This window comes from Arvicanthis niloticus, chromosome 7 (assembly GCF_011762505.2).
Source record: "Arvicanthis niloticus isolate mArvNil1 chromosome 7, mArvNil1.pat.X, whole genome shotgun sequence".
Taxonomy (NCBI): domain Eukaryota; kingdom Metazoa; phylum Chordata; class Mammalia; order Rodentia; family Muridae; genus Arvicanthis; species Arvicanthis niloticus.
In genome coordinates, this window is record NC_047664.1 from 20,519,026 (window position 1) to 20,532,908 (window position 13,883).

The 13,883-nt window shown below is 40.5% G+C and overlaps 1 long non-coding RNA gene across 2 annotated transcripts in view; it reads left to right on the plus strand.

Annotated features, from left to right (window-relative positions):
• The window catches only part of LOC143443041 (uncharacterized), a 51,402-nt gene extending 37,998 nt beyond the window's left edge, over nucleotides 1–13,404 (plus strand). For both annotated transcript variants that reach the window (XR_013111730.1, XR_013111728.1), the window contains exon 4: nucleotides 13,008–13,404. This is a non-coding gene — a long non-coding RNA (uncharacterized LOC143443041). The remainder of the gene's footprint in view (nucleotides 1–13,007) is intronic.
• Nucleotides 13,405–13,883: the final 479 nt, after the last annotated feature.

A 13,883-nucleotide genomic window follows, 5' to 3' on the forward strand; every position in this document is an offset into this window, starting at 1 on the left:
CTAGGTTGACCTTGAACTTGGGGTATTTTCCTGTCTCTGCCATCTAAAGGCTGGGATTATAAGAATGAACTAGAAAAATGTACATTTTAATTGTAGGTTTTCTTACCTCTCTCTTTCCTGTTATACTCACTTCCCTTTTTAATCTAGGTCATCTAAGCCAGATTAGAGTTAGGTTCTGGCTGTAATCCTTATTAAAATACATGTTTTCTCTGTCTGCAGACCTAGAAAACTAGAAAACAAGTTGTTAGCTCTGAAAATATAATGGTGAGATAAGCCAGAACAATTACAGGCATTACAGCTCCAAAAGGAAGAAGATAAACAGGGAGAAAAAAAAAAAAAAAAAAAGAGTCCTGAGCTAATTTTAAATGCACTGAGAAAATGCTGTTAGATTTCAAGGCCTGGGAACTACCCTCAGCAGCACATGGTTCTTAAGAACCAATGTCTTCTTGCCTGTTTTATTGAAAAGAAAAGCATACTTGTGACTATATAACTTCAGCCTGTTTCCTATTTGTGGATCTTGAGAATTGATGGCTTTTTCTTTTCATACTGTTTCTTTTGGCCTAGGTTGACAATGTTTCTACTGGGGGAAAAATTCCCCAGGACCTTTTACATCTTTCATATGAGCCATGCAGAATAGGCTCGCTCAGGGTTTCTCCAAGGTGTTCTTGTATCTATTATTAGATTTTGTTGAGGTATCTGAGGGCTGGTTTTTGCCTTTCTCATCATGACAGACAATGTACTCTTCAACACTCAGCCAAAATAAACCTTTTGTGCCCTGAGTTGAGTTGGCGTTGTGTTTTGTTTTGGGGGGTCAAGTATTTGGCCACAGCAATGAGAAAAGTAGCTAATACTTTATTCATTTCCAAATGCCAACCCCCTTTAAATCCAAGCATCACTGTTGGAACACAGCCCAAAAATGGGCTGGAAAGGTGGTTCAGTGGTTAAGAACACTGGCTGCTCTTTGAGAACTCAGGTTATGACAGACAAAGACATTTCAAGGGCTCAGGCCTCTTCTGCAACAGTAAGTATGGAAGAGACCTCAGAGATTGCTCTTGAGTTTGGACAACACTTCTGTACTATCTGGGTAAATAAACTTGGTAAGTTTGTTGATTAAGTTAGTAAGTTTGTTGATTATTTTGTTTTAGTTTTGTATCTTTTGGGTTACTCTACTGACTCCTCCAACAAAGAACTATAGCATATACCTTTTGTGTGATTCATTAATATACCAAGTGCCACCTTAAAAAGAAACTGGAGAGAAATTTAAATCTCATAATCCCATTTTAAATATAGAACTCCACATTCTTACATGAGGATACATCCAGAAAGAATTGCTTCCATTTTTTTTAAAAAAATGAAAAAAATTCCATCCTTTAAGACTTAAAAGTTTCCATTCTTAACTTAATCTTAAATACCTTAAGTGCCCTGTCGTTAATGCGTTTAGTTTGGAGAGCTAAGAACATGTAAAAAAAACCTATTTTAAGAAACACACTTTGCTAACTTATGCTAGGAGAGCAAATTCAACAGGGTACTATTAACAATAGGCCAGAGAAGATTGACTGTCGTAGCCATTGCAATGGCTAACCTTACGTTTTCTGTTCTTCACTGAACTAGCTACTCTGCTGAACTTTGAATTAACAAAATAAAAACCATCCACAGCACAAAAGGAAAGCAGCCGCAGTATCCTCTTATCGAAAGAGACAAGGCATAAAATCTTCGGCTTTAGGGACAAATAGTAAATCATTTATGCAAGAGAGATTTGGGAGAGGAAAGTGGCGGGAGGACAAATCATAAAGTACTGACGGTGCAGTATTAAAATGAAGCTAGCATTTGATCAGAGGCTGGAAACAGCCTGGTGTTAGCCACAGTCTGGTTGGGGAGCACAGGCTTCAGCTCCTCGTGCAAACAGTATCTCACTGTCCATTCTCAAGCCAAGAAATACATTGTTAGAGTTTAGATTCACCCAGAATGTTGCTCAAGATCGTGGGGATACATATCACTCCACAGGAAGGAACTCAAAAAGCCCAGTGAAAGCTAGGCATAGGGTGGGAGTTCCCTTTCCAAGTGCTGGGCAGCTGCACACTACTACCTGAGCTATAAAACAATTTCACCTTCTCTTTTGTCTGAGGCAGAACCTCAGAGACCCCACAGGAGCTCAAGTCTAACTCTCCAGCTTTGATGAGTAAGCTGTACAGGAGCCCTGGCCGCCTTGGCTGGCAGTGAGCTTTCTCATCTACTTTTGAATTTTTGCACCAATCAACATTCTTTTGTTTTTTCAAGAAATCCTGGGCTGATGTGTAAATTCTCTGTTACTGATTTCTAATCACATCTTTCCCCTGCTACTGAACATTCTAACTTTACACTTAACCACTTGGATTATCATGAATTTTGAAGTCAAAGTCCGTGCTTTGCTCTCCACTGATTAAAAGGTAAAGGTAAGGCTGGCGAGATGGTTCGGAGTGGATGGGCGCCTGCTGCTAAGCCTGATGATCTGAGTGCAATCCCTGGAAGTCAGACATCAGAAGGGAACTGCCTCTTGCAAGTTGTCACTTGGTTTCCACTGTGGCATGGATACACCACCATCATAAATAAATAGAAATGCTTAACTTTTTAAAATAAAAGAGGTAAAAGAAAGAGATCACACAAGTGATTACCTTCGCCTGCCCTCAACTATTGCAAACTCACGATGCCAATAAAATATCCTACTCTTCCCCCAATTTTTTCTTTTTATCTATCTATCGATCTATCGATCGATAGATAGGTTTTCTCTGTGTATATTTTATACATCAATATTTTATTGACAGGTTTTCTCTGTGTAGCCCTGGCTGTCCTGGAACTCACTCTGTAGACCAGGATGGCCTCAAACTCAGAAATCTGCCTGCCTCAAAGGCATGCGCCACCACTGCCCAGCTTTCTTATCTATTTATTGAGACATATTCTAGGCTGCCTTGAACTTCCAATCCTCCTGCCTCATTCTACCAAGTTCTGGAATGTAGTTCAAGGTGGAACTACAAGGTGTGCGCCACCATTTCAGGTATCATCTTTAATGATACAAGAGCTGAGCTAGGCTGACTGGGATAATGTCGTTATCATTAAGGTTACTACCAACCAGAAACAAAGTATCTTATCACAGATGTTCTGTTAGTACACCTTGCTGGAATAACTCAGGAGGGGGATTTGCAAAGTGTGTCAAGCATGCACAAGGCTCTGGACTCAAACCCAAGCACAGGAAAAAAAAAATAAGGGAAATGTCATTGAGGTATAGGGTCCAGTTAGGATCAGGGCCTGAAGAAGATGGGACGCAGAATCAGAGAATAGCTGGTCAAGTGAGCAGAAAAGAAGAGAGCTTAGGGAACATCGAAGACAAGAATAGGCACAGTGTCTGCCCTCTGCAGTGAGGTGTGCTTGGACCAGATCATGTTAAAGTACTAGAGACAAGAAAGGCATGTGTAAACCACAAAAGCAAGCTCAGGGCTCACAAAAGCAGTCATCTACAAGGCTTAGAAGCTCTCGTTGACAATGAAATCTCTTCTAATACATGGGGTTCTCTGAGCTCAGGTACCATGTAGGCGCCTAAGCAGAGGCCCCTTTGTTGATCCTGTTCTTCTGTACTCCCTTGCATCCTGCTGTCCCATCTTGTTCCTATCAACCTTCCATGAAGGTGTCTTCTATTCATACCCTCAGTCATTTATTTGAACAGTGTCTTCCTGTGCCCCCTGGCTTCAGGCTGCCAATGTGAATTCCCTGGATCAGAGATGTGTATTTTTCAGGCAGGAGTTGTGCTGTGAGGCTCCTGGGTTTTGGTTGCTAACATGTGTCTGCACTATCAGTGCCTGAAGTGGCAATAAAGCCCTATTCACAGAAGATGCTATGTCAGGCCCCACGCTGACTTCTATTATGCCAATCCTTGGGGCTATTTTAAAGAGCTTTATCTGCTCCTCCCACTTTCTTAGCGTTAGCCATGTGCCCATTTCTCCTGGCTATTTAAGTCCTCTGTACCTGTTTGGTCTGTTTGGACAGGAATTAGAAAGTCCCGTTGATGGTAGCTTACAGGGTTACTTGGGGTCTGTACAGACTTGCTATTTCTCAGATTATTTATACAATTTATTTGTCTGCATTTTCTTACCCCTGTATCTCTAAAATTCATCTTAATGCAATACAGCCCTTAGTGCCAAGCCAATTTTTTTCTAATACATGTTTTCCCTAAAGCCCCAATATCTTCATTCTTTTGTTCTGATTTATTGCTGCTGCCTAAACCACAGCTACAAGGCAGAAAAAATAATAATAATAAAAATTTTAAAACCCTAGTAGCAAGCACATCAGGATTAACATACTAGGTCTATGTTAAACCACCCAACAATGAACTAACTCATCTTTAATTTATTAGCTTGATTCTGATATAAATTCTGAATGAAAAGTAAAAAGCTTGTGTAGATTAATAACATTAAAGTTGCAAAACAAACCTCCAAAAAATAGGAAATGTTAAGCAAGGGAGTTGTGCTATCTTTAATTCATTTCTCTGTTCCTAGGCAATTCCTTGCATGTAGGATGAAAACTCATAGAAGCATTTTCAAAGACTTTACAGTGCGCAAACCCTAGGTGCTGGCATAATCAGAATAGCATATTACTCTAAACTTTAGGGCCTAATTTGTGTGTGTTCTGTATGACATTGGCAGGAAAAAATACTTTTTCAGAAATAGGTCTGTTATTCTACAGGCAAAAAATCACAGGTCAAGTATTAAAAGAAGACAGCTCCGAGTTTTGCCTGGCATTGTAATTTGCATTAGAGCCATAGCTGAAAGATTAAGCCCTGTAGAACTGAAAACATCTTAGAACAACCAAAATTTACTACCAGTTGATTCTGGTTTCTCAAAACTTTTAGTACTTAGTAATGCTTTATATATTCCAACTGGAAAAACTGGTTCAAACCTGCAAAGTGAATGTAAGAGAAAAAAACTTCTAGATAGTAGAGCCATGTGTGGTGGCTCCTGCCTGGAATCCCAGTACTTGTGAGGTAGAGGCAGGCAGATCTCTGTGAGTCTGGGGCCAGCCAGGACTACAAAGTCAGGTTTCAGAACAGCTAGGGCTGCATGGAGAAATCCTGTCTCAAAAAAAAAAAAATTAAAAATAAACAGAAACTTCTAGATAACGGTAATAATTTATCAGTTTTCAGCTGGTTACTTTAGTTCATTCTTGCAACTACAAAATTAGGGTTCTGTACCTCTTGTTCAAACTGACAAGAAAATGATAAATTGATAATAGTAATTATAAAACCATTAGAAAACTCTTCTAAATTTAGTTAATAATTAGCACAAACATTATACTTCCAGGATTTATATCTCAATAGGACACAGTGATGTTTTGCAACCAACCTAATACCAATCACAGTAGAACAATCAACACTTGCAAATGATTTACTTGAAAAAATAAATCAGAGAAAATGTAAGGTTATTGCAGGAAGACTACAATACTACATTTCCTTGTCTTTAGAGAAATTTTAGAAAGCATGGGCAGAGTGAAAGAGGCCAGGGACAGACAGGGTAGAGAGCCAGCAACTGCATGTGCCCCTGTGGCTTCAGGCAACATGGTGAGTTAGTGTTTAATGCATTTGTTTGCTTAGCAAACACTTTTTATTCTACAAAAGTAGATGCCCCTACTACTCTTTAGTTGGGTTTTGTTTATTGTCTAAACCTTCGTAATTGCAAAGAATGCAGGTCTTGGCCATATCACCAGTAGTGGGTGACTGCATATTGTTACAAAATGAATCCAGCAGAGAGGAAGAGAGAAATCTAGGGAAACATTGGTAAATTCAAAGATAAGTTCACCTAGGACAGTCTTTAAAAGGACAAGACTTCCCTGCCAGGGAACACTGTAACACTTGCCATACTGAGACCATAGATGTGGGCTGTCCAGATGGCTACAGCTACTATAGACCTCAGCCACACAGCTGCAGTCCACCTCAGCCACACATCTGCAGTCCACCTCAGCCACACAGCTGCAGTTCACCTCAGCCACACAGTTGCTGTCCACCTCAGCCACACATCTGCAGTTCACCTCAGCCACACAGCTGCTGTCCACCTCAGCCACACAGCTGCAGTCCACCTCAGCCACACAGCTGCTGTCCACCTCAGCCACACAGCTGCAGTCCACCTCAGTCACACAGCTGCAGTCCACCTCAGCCACACAGCTGCTGTTCACCTCAGCCACACAGCTGCTGTTCACCTCAGCCACACAGCTGCAGTCCACCTCAGCCACACAGCTGCTGTCCACCTCAGCCACACAGCTGCAGTCCACCTCAGCCACACAGCTGCAGTCCACCTCAGGGCTACTCCCTTCTCAATCTTCTAATTTCCAAGAATTAAAATTTTAATTATAAAGCTGCCTAGTAAGTGTGGAATCAGAGAGAAAAGTGGACCGTGATCTCAGGAATATTTTCTATCTAGGTATATTATACTAGATAATTCAAAAATTAGTAGGAAGGATTTTAGAAGTTTTCACCAGAAAAAAAATGACAACTACTCGAGGAAATAGATATATTTTACCTGAATTAAGCATTATACAGTGTGTATGTGTGTCAGGGCATTACATAGCACCCCATCAATATACATAATTTAATTTTTTATGTATCTTGTTTTTTCTTTTTTCCTTTCTTTCTTCCTTCCTTCCTTTCTTTCTTTCTTTCTTTCTTTCTTTCTTTCTTTCTTTCTTTCTTTTAAAGAAAGCTTTCAGGTCAAAATGAAGCCTAAAGAATTGTCCTTGGCCCACAGTAGAGAACACCTTTGCAGTCACCAGACTGAATGAGTTCCTAGGAGCAATGCAGCCTGCCCTGAATAGTACTGGACAAAATGTTATGGATTTTGAATTCTTTGGTTTGCTTCAAAGAGCTCTGACTTCAGTCAGTCCCTTCTGTTCAGACAGTTATTTCAGTTTCAATACACTGATGCATTAATTATGATTCTATGGTCCTATATAATAGGAAATTACTTCAGCTAACTCAAATACAAAAGTATAATTTATTGGAAGGAGATGAGAACTACTGGAAAAAGTAAATGAAATCCTAAAGTCTCTGGTGTTTAAAAGCATCCATTCAGCTGCCTGAAGGCTGTTTGCTACTTGGCAGCAGGAAATAGACAGATATTTACATTAAAAAAGAAACATCTGCACTGGAGAAATGATTCAGAAGTTAAGATCACTGGCTGCTCTTCCAGAAAACCCAGGTTCAATTCCCAGCACCCACGTGGTAGCTCACAAACACCTGTAAATTCCAGTTCCAGGAGATCTGATGTGGTCTTCTAACCCCTGTGGATATCAGGCACACATGTGGTACCCAGACATACATGCAAACAAACACACATACACATAAAATAAAAATAAATCATAAAAACATAAAGCATGGCAGCATTTCTACAGAAATATGTTCAGAAAAGTAATTACAATAGCCAGCTATCCTTGCAAGGGGTGGGAATATTGGTCAAGGTGATAACCAAACTGACTCTTAAAAGTAGATTTCCAGGGGTTGCTTAAGACCCTTGGAAAACACAAATTTTTATATTACAAGGGTATCAAAATTACAGTTATAAAGTAGCAATGAGATTTTATGGTTGGGAGTCACTACAACACAAGGAACTATATTAAATGGTTATAGCATTAGGAAGGTTGGGAACCATTGCTCTAAGATAACCTGAGTGGTTTTGGGCACTGTGAGGAGCCACATTTGCCATTAAAAGATGGCGCAGGCTTCTGCTTCCTGGTTCTTCACGGAAGCTTTACTTGAGAATGCGCCTGCGCATGGCTCGAAAACCGAGTATGACAATTGGATGAAAGATTTGAGCCAATGAGGGATCTGCACGTCTCACAAAGCTCTATTTAAACAGCGGGCTTTCTGAGCTCGGCGTCCTTCCCTCCACCTCACCATATTGAAGAGCTGTTCAATAAATGCTGTCAGAAGAATCCTGAGTGTGGCATTCTCCTTATCGGCGAGGCTGTGCGCTACAGGGCACCATCACATCTATGTTATTCTATGGTTTGTGATAGGGAATACAGGGAAAGGACTAACTAAATGGGCACCATCAGTATTCCTAACTCCCCTCTTTCACATTTCCTTCCCACAAAATATAATAATAGCTCATAGCATTTTGTCCAGTATTATGTAATATTAACATCTCTCCCAATACAGAAGATACAAAGAAGATGAAATGTATTATTTTCAATTTGGTACAAAAATCACAATTTAAAGTCTCTAATAAGAAATGTATTTTTAGGGGAACACTAAGATTACTTAACTCATTTCAGTTTTCCATTCCATTTCAAATTCTCATTACCATTATGTAGTTAGCTAATCTCTTTGAATTGAACCATTCCTTTCTGGGGGGAAAACTCATAAGACTCAGGAAATTCATAAAACCTAGGAGACAGCAGAAGCTTCTGAAACTTATATGACTGATGAGACTCCTCCTCTAAAGTTATATAAGGGAATGAAAGACTCTTCTGTAAAGCTTCTGCCTCCAACTTGGCCAGGGATGCCAGTGATAAAGCTTTGGTGTGTTTTATATTACTCATTTTTGTATGTATGTAGCTCACGCTGGGGAGGACTTTTCAGTGATAGCTGTTGAGATGTTTGTGCATCTGTAAGAAACAGCAATAAACTTATTAATTCGCCGAGCTAGACTTGGGTAGAGTCCTTTCTTTGGCTTGTCATCAGTGTTGTTTGAGTGAATTGATATTGGTTCGAGTGTCCTCAGGAAAAGTCACACATTACAACTGCAGGGACAGCAGAACCAAATATGCATCTGGGAGGAGTGGTAGCACGTCATCTGGTACAGATGATAAGACAGACAGCAAAGGCTGGGGGTGGAAAACCCGCAAGAGCAATCCCAATGCTTCTACATTTTCCCAAGTGGTAAGGTGTGCCTCCTTGCTCCAGTGGCAGTTGTGTGGCCCCTGCTGCAGATAAAACATAACCTCCGAGGGTAAAGAATCTCCAGGAGGAATCTGGGGTGGATATCATCCTCCACATGGTGTAGGATAGCATGCCTCCTTGATAAATGGGGTTGCAACATGGATATCCCCCAAAATACTGATGGACTAGAGAATATAATACAAACCCCAAAAGTAGCCTGTATAAGAAGGTTCTGGTAACAGTTGTCTAGCTCCTGCCCTGAGCAATAAGACATGCAACTGAAATCAAATTGTCTGGAAAGAACTGGCCTGTGTAAGGAAGAATTCCAGTGTTTAAAGGGCATGCAGATGATATCCTTGGCAGTGGTTTTTGACTTGGCAAGGGAAGTGGGAAAAGGGAGAAGATGGAATGGAGGTGTTGGCTTGGCATTTATTATAACTGGCAGCATGCAAGGGAAAGAGCTCAAGCTAGCTCTCTGCTAGAGAGCCTTTCTCGGGATCCAAAAACTTGGACCTCATGGGAAGAATCAGGCAGTGAGAAAAGAGAAAGTAGATGCTTTGGGATAGATCCCCAGATCTTGCCTTTAATACAGAGGAAGGACAAATCAATGATTCAGCACCCAGGCAGTGGCTTTAATAATAGCTCAGTACAGGAAACTATGATAATCAGGAAACAGTGTGCCTCTGGAACAGCTTGAAATAGGAAAGACTTTTAAACAAGAAAGAAATAACCTGGTTTGCGAAGCTAGGCGACTCTGGGTGGATGAGACCACTGTTAGTACTATAGAGAAGGAGAACCCAATGATTTAGAAAAATCAGAGTCGATGCAAGGAAAAGCAGTTTCTAATGGATTGACAGGTACAGTTTGTTATCACCAGCTAAGGTCTCCCTTGAGACCTTAAAGAAAAATGTACAAGCATTATTGAGGGATTTGCTTACAAGAGAGTCAATGTTTGATGTCTAGTTCACTGAGCTGGACGGGGTTATGTTTACTGGAGAGTTAAGAAAGGGATTAACTCAATGACGACCTTGAAATTGTTATGGGGTTTCAGTGGTTTAGCTGAGCCAGTGCTGGGATATGATCTTTCCAAGGTAAGATGGGTTTTTATCAGGCCTCTGTTTTGGCCTAACACTTAAATCACATTCTTAAATGTGAAAGCATGCAGCAGGGCATGAACATGGGACACTTGAAAGAAGATGGGGTGAGATTTGTATCGACCTGGAGTTCCTGGGTCAAAACCTAACAAAGAATCTGGAGCAACTGCAAGGGGAGATTTAAAGTCTCAACAACAGCCCACTAAGAGGGGAAAAGGGGAATAGAACAGGGTAGTAGTACATTGAAGATGTTCAAGCATGTCCTGGGGGTAGTATTTGTCCTCCAGAGTATGCTTTGTATTTTTTTCCCCAAAAGAAAGTACTATGGATAGAGATCAGCAGTCCTGGAGACATTTCAGTCGCCACATGTGATCAATGGAGAGGCAATGACCAACCATCACATCAGCCTGGAACCTGCCAGACCTAGGGAGTCAACTCAAGTAGCATGTGGTTCTGGTTCCTCCGGGCCCTGAGCCAGGTCGGCAGTGTGAGTGAGCCCTATGGAGCCCTCAGGGGTAGGGAGAGGTAGTGCATAGCAACACTTCAAGACAAGGAGGCTGGATGGCTCATGAAAAACAACGTGGACTGGGCAGTACTCAATTAAGTCAGGTCATGGCCTCAGTATGGGAGAGTACTAAGTTAAATCAGGTCGTGCCCCTTGGTATTTCAGTTGGTTTCCTATTGTTCTGATATAACACTATGACCAGGGCAACTGATAAAAGAAAGACTTTAGTTGAGCTTATTGTTGCAGAGGCCTAGAGTTGATGATGGCAGACTGAAGGCATAGTAGGATGCAGCTGGAGCAGCAGCTGAGAGACTACATCTTGATCCACAAGTAAGAGGCGGAGAAAGGCACAGCAAAGAGGCAGAGTTTTGAAAATTTAAGTTCCCCCAAGCCCCAGTCACACACTTCCTTTAGCAAGGCTATATCTCCCAATCCTTCCTAAACACTTCCACCAACAAGAGAACAAGTATTCAAATATATGAACCTCTAGGGGCCATTCTCACTCAAACCACCACACCTATCCATGCTTCTGTACCCAACCTTATTCTTCTATGGAAACAATTGATACAATAGATGGGCTCTCTTTGTGTTCTGTTTGACCTTGAAAAAACACACACACACACACACACACACACACACACACACACACACACAACCAACCACCACTCAGCAACCACCAACCACCCACTATTGGATTCTAATACCAATTACCACTTAGTCAGTCGTAGGCCTTCTTATCTTTTTTTACTTTGTAAAAATGGTTCATTATTGAGTTAGTTTCTTTTCTCATTTCTGTGAAAAATGCCTGACAAACGCAACTTAAGGGAGAAGGGTTCATTTCTGCTCACAGTCAAGGGTCTGGTCGATCACAGTAGGAAACATGTCAGAGAGAAAGTGCTTGTGGCAGCAGGGGTCTGAGGCACTGGTCACACTGTGTTTGTGAAGGCTGAAGAGAGCAATGAACTCTGACCTTCAGCACACTTTCTCTGCTTTAGTCAGCCTAGGATCTCAGCTCACAGGATCAGGCCACCCACATTCAGGATGGGTCTTCCTCCTCAGTTAATCTTCTTTGAAACACACTCCAGAGGTGTGTCTCCTGGTGATTCTAAATCCAGTCAGGTTGACCATGAAGATTAGTCATCAGAAGTTTACACTTTGATGCCTATATTTTTTGTTTTATATAATAAATAACAACATGATTTTTGTTATATGTAACCATATGTTATATTTTTTCTTTGTTTGTTTAATCATGTATGTCATCATGAATCCCTGGCTGGCCTGGGAATTTTCTATGTAGACCAAGTTGGCCTCAAAGTTACAAGGATTCTTCTGCCTCTCCCACCCAAATTGTAACTGGAATTACAGCATGATCACAACACCCTATATTGTTTTGGGGATATTAGACTTCTCTGACCAACAACTTAGAAGAAGTTATGTCTAGTACCGAGTTTTTTTATTAGATAGTCTATGGCTCTTGATGGGGGGAGCATTACCACTTCAAGTACTGTAACTTCATTTAAATTATTTGTATATGTATATACACACTTTTATATAGTATTTTAAGTAAATATGAATTAATATGTTTCCCTTTGGCTTCTTATATCATCCTTAGTATTCTCGTATTCTCTATCCCTCCTTCTTCTCCTCTTCCTCATCCTCTTCTTCCTCTTCTTCTTCCTCCTCCTCCTCTTCTTCCTCCTCTTCCTCCTCCTCCTCTTCTTCCCTCTCTCCTCTCTTCTCTCTCTCTCTCTCTCTCCTCTCCTCTCTCTCTTTCTCTCTCTCTCTCCTTCTTTTCACCATCCCTGGATAATGTCCTCCCATTTCCCCTTCATAACATCTGTGCATCTGTGTCCTCCTCACCAGAGCTCCCTCCATTCACTCCACGGTCCCTTTCTGCATTCCTGATTTCTGCAGTTACTCAACATCATATACTCATGTCTAAAGATTCATAACTAGGATCCACAAACAAGACAACAGGGTGCTCATCTTCCTGGGTCTGGGTTACCTCGCTCTGTCTAATGTCCTTTAGTTCCACCCATTCCATGTTTTCCTTCCCCTTTACAGTGGGTGGGGTATCTGTACTACATTTTCATCATCCTTTCATCAACTGAGGAGCATTTAGGCCGTTTCCATTTCCTGGCTATTGTGAACAGAGCAGCCAAGAGCGTGGCTGAGCAGGAATCTGTGCAATAGAACAGCAAGTCCTTGCCAAGAAGTGGTTTATGTGGGTCATATGGTAGATCTGCCTTCAGCTTTTTGAGAATTTTGCACACTGATTTCCAGAGTGGCCAGACTAGTTTACAATTCTACTAACAGTACACGAGCCACCCGCCCCGCCCCTTTCATGCTAACAAATGTCGTCAGTTGTTTTTGTTTTTATTTGATCTTAGCAATGCATACTGTGGTAACACAAAATCTCAAAGTAATTTTAATTCGCATTTTCTTAATTTCTAAGGATGCTGATCATGTTTAAAGATTTTTTTTTTAGACATTTTTATTTCTCTTTAATCAGAAGACAAGAGCACATAATTATAGCCATCTTATATATGACAAAGATGCAAGAACTACATACTAGACAAAGACTGGCCTTCAACAAGAATGAAACTATACGTGTGTCTGCCACCTTGCATAAAAAGAAACCAACTCCAAGTGGATGAAGATCTTAATGTGAAACTTGAAATGAAATTGCTAGAAGAAAACAAAGGGCCCCTCTTACAAGATTTGGGACTTCCTGACTAGGATACTATCTGCCCAGGAATTAATGCCAACAACTGACAAACAGGAACTCATTAGACTTTGCTTCTGAAAAGCAGAGGAAATAATCAAGTAAAGAGAAAGACCCATAGTATGGGAATATCTTTGGCAGGTGCACATCTAATAGAATATTAATATCCAGAATATACAAAGAACTCAAAAAACAAAAATAAAAAAATCAAGAAAATAATAAACAACCCAATTTAAAAATGAGGTGTGAATCTAGATTTTTAAAATGTTTGTCTAATTTTATGTGTATGAGTGTTTTTCTGCATGTATGTCTGTATGTGCATCATGTGTACCTAGTGCCTGTAGAGGTCAGAAGAAGGTATTGGATCCTTTGGAACTGGAGTTATAGATAGTTGTGAGCCTTTATTTGAGTGCTAAGTACTGAACCCTGTATCTCTGCAAGAACAGAAAGTGCTTTTAACTGCTGAGCCATCTCTCTAGCCTCAAAACATAACTTAAAAATCACAAAACTCCATTTTTGGTTCTCAAAGGTTCACAGATATGTCAATACAAAATGCATCTAGTTGATCCCTAAAAGAATCTTAAATCTTAACAGTCCCAACTCTTCAAAACTCCAAAGATTCAAAAAAATTCTTAAATGTATAAAACTATAAAAATAAAAGTT